A 3,934-nucleotide genomic window follows, 5' to 3' on the forward strand; every position below is an offset into this window, starting at 1 on the left:
GGCGACTCCTCTTCGACGGCATGGTCTGGATTGGATCAACCTGGATTGGATCGACAAGGTTTGGATTAAAAACATTAGTCCATTGGTTGTAGAGGTATGTTTGTTGTCGAGTGTCCATCGGCTCTCCACTCCGGATTTTTGCCATCATTTTCTTCAACAACTTAGCACTTTCCTTCACCTGTTCTCATCAAAAACACAAGTAACTATTATTTTTCAATACTTTTTAACATTTTGAAAAACAAAAATAAGAGTAAATATCTTACCGCAGATTTCCACAAGCTCAAGGCCTTATCACCACTCATAGAGGTAGCCTTCATAACCTTCTTAGACTCTTTCTCCATTGTCGTCACTTTTTCTTTATCAGCACGGGCTTGTTGGACACTGTTTATCACACGAGGATGAGATATATGTTCATACCATTCCATATATCCATCGTCAGCGACATTTGGCTCATAGTACGAATCTTGTAACTCTTCGATTGGAACAAAATAATCCTCATAGTACTTCCAGTGGTCCACAGATGGAGCAAGATCGTATTTGGGGTCAAAATTCTTCTCGGTGTTCTTAGTTCCGACCTTATTCACCTTGAAGTTGAATCTTTCAACTTGTGGGACACTTTGGACACAAGATAGTTGTCTAAGTAATCTTCGAGGATTATACATCGTACAACCCCCAGGATAAAACAACGGTCCATTATAACCCGCAATAGTAGAGAAATGAATAACATCAGCATCCTCCACCTCTTCATCTGATACAATTCTGTAAGGATGGAAAACCACATCTTCCAGTGTTAACTTATCCAATGTCTCCCTCAACTCCAACACCTTTTTTTCCTTTTTCTTTTCTTGTGCGTTCAAAAATTCATGTTTACCAGCCGTGAACTTCCCGTAAGGCCAAGGAGAGTCAGCATGAGATAATTGTAGTTTAGGGAAGTGGTCGTACACCCAAACCTATGCGAAGAGGCAACAAATAATACATAGGCAATATGATTAGTAACAATAAACATTCATTCACTTATATATTCATACACACAAACGATAATTTAACGGGGTACCTGAACCAGGGTGTATAAGCCTCCAAAATATAGACTCCTAAGCCTCGAAGCTTTTCTAAGTTCTGCTTGAACGAATGAAAGAACTGCAATGCCCCAAGAATAGTTGTTCACCTCATCCAAGGGGTCCAATAGCTGGAGGTAATGAGGATTTACCACGTGGCCTGAAGTGTCAGGTAAGAAGATGGTTCCAAGTTGATATAACAAATAAGCAGTCACATGGTGCTTAATATTCTCCTATGTCATCACCAACTTTCCTTCAGTAACCAAATCTTTCGTCCCTGAAAACTCATCAAACAAGGTTTTGAGCTTGATCTTTTCCAACTTCTTCTTGTACGTGCGATCTTCCTCAAACTCATTATACTCATCACCTTCCTTAGGCTCTTTGTTAGCTCGCCTAAACTCACAATGTGCCTTTCATCGCTCCATCCTAGACACCTTTCCACTAAGTTTTCAAGAACTTCATAACTCATCGAGGGATTGTAGCCATCTCGAACACTTGTTCCTGTAATTGGTAGGGCTGTGATTCTAAAACAATCATCCGGAGTTATTGCCATCTCACCAAAAGGTAGATGAAAGGTATTCGTCTCTGGATAAGCCCTCTCAGCAAATGCAGTAACAGCGACAACATCAAATTTTTGGTGCGTATGTTGTATCCCATTCCATAGTACACAATCAAATACCGCCAAGCGGACCTTATCACACTCATTTCGTATATTCCAAACCTTGTTCTTCTGACGTTTCAGAACAAGAACAACATTTTTATGATCCTAAAAAAACAACATCATATCTTATATACTAATATATATAGAAAAGAACAATATATGACAAAATATAATAAAATGACTGAGAAATATAAATCTTGATGGTTAAGATTGAACCATACCTTTGTCGCAAAGATCTTGGCAGCCCATGAGTTTTTGTATCCCATCAATACCTCCCCGCCATCTCTTGGAGTACCATAAGTTGGATTCTTTGGCGGCAAACACAAATCCTGAGATAGAATGTATGAATATCTAGCACAAGGCTTTTTAGGCGCCTTTTTAGGTTTCTTTAAAACTATTTCCGCTTGTGCCTCTTCATCCGATTCCTCCTCTGATTCATCATCATCCTTGTCTCCATCCTTGTCTCCATATTCCTCATCATCACCATCCTCATCATCGCCACCCCCATTTCCCTATCATTGAGCTGGTTCATTTTCTCCTTGAGCTGGTTCATCTTCTCCTTGAGGTGGTTCATCTTCTCCTTGAGCTGGTTCATCTTCTCCCCCTTGATTGTGTTCTTGGAGACCAATCTTTTCCACAATCTCTTCATTTACTTGTCGAATGACATTGTCAACATTATCTCTATTCACATCGTCTTGGTTGACAGGAAATTTGGTTCCACGCTTATTGGCACCTAAGTATACCCCCCCTCTAGGCGGAGGAGTTATCATATCTTCTTGGTTGGATTTCTTACCTTTGACACTAATAAAGAAAACAAAATATATTAGGAATAACTCACAAAAAAAAGGCAAACTAAAACAAATTGGTGATTCAGGGTAAGGTTCGGTTACTTGTAATGTTTTGCGAACAAACCGAACTTATGAGTTCGGTTACTTGTGAATTTCTGTAACAAACCGAACTCATAAAAAATTTCTTTCCATACTATTAACCCTAGAGTTCGGTTACATGGAAATTTTACAATTTTTTTGCCAACCGAACTCTAGAGTTCGGTTACAAAAAAAATTTGTTAACAAACCGAACTCCTAAAAAAAATCTTTCCATTCTATTAACCCTAGAGTTCGGTTAAATGGAAATTTTACAATTTCTTTGCCAAACAACCGAACTCTAGAGTTCGGTTACAAAAAAAATTGGCTAACAAACCGAACTCCTAAAAAATTTCTTTCTGTGCTATTAACCCTAGAGTTCGGTTAAATGGAAATTTTACAATGGCTATGCGAAACAACCTAACTCTAGAGTTCGGTTACATAATCCGAATCACATATAACCAAACTGTTCTTCGTGTTCTTGAGTTCAGTGAGTTCGGTTAGCAAATACAAAACACGATCTAACCGAACCTTCTCCTGGATCTACCATTTGAAGCCTATTTTCATGATTTCTATTCAATTGAATCAATGAAAAACAAATTAAAAAGAATGGGTTTGTCGAGAAATACCCTCTAATCGGTCCCATGGAAGATTCAGCGTTGTTCTTGCCTGTGTTACGACGAATTAGCTGCTCCTCCGGTACAAGTTCTTCTTCCTCAATTTGATTGGGTTGATTAGCTAAACGTCCTAATGATGGACCTCTTCCTGGTTTTCGCATGGTTTGCTTTCGACGGACCATTCTTATACTAGGTTGATTAATCGGCGATGAATTGATGATGGAAACGTTTTTGCAAAGAAGAAGAAGAAGAAGAGAGGAAGAGAAGAGTCAATGTTAGGTTTCAGCGTTTTTTTTTTGTTTTTTTTATATTAGGTTAATATATCACGGTTAGGGTTAATGTTAATTAGGTTAAGGGCAAATTAGTAAACTTGATGAGTAGGAATAGTGGTAGGACATCCCTTATCATTGTAGGGTAGGTGGCCTAATAAAACCATGGTCCCCAAAAAACCATGGTCTCCAAAAAATGGTTCTAGAAGTATCTTTTATTCAAGGCTTGACTACTTTTAAACATGCTTAAAATCCTTAAAGGTTTTGAGGCCCAATTAAAATTAGGTAGCAAAAATATGGTTTATTGGGGGTGGCTCCAGCGGGAGAAAATAGTTACGCCCCCAAGCAAACCTATCATTAGGGGTGAGCATGGGCCGGTATGGACCGGTTTTCGCCTCATCCGCATTCAATCCATTGCACTACAGATTTTAAATTTGGCATCCGCATCCAATCCATATCCAATGGATGC

This window comes from Papaver somniferum, unplaced genomic scaffold, assembly GCF_003573695.1.
Source record: "Papaver somniferum cultivar HN1 unplaced genomic scaffold, ASM357369v1 unplaced-scaffold_44, whole genome shotgun sequence".
Taxonomy (NCBI): Eukaryota; Viridiplantae; Streptophyta; class Magnoliopsida; order Ranunculales; family Papaveraceae; genus Papaver; species Papaver somniferum.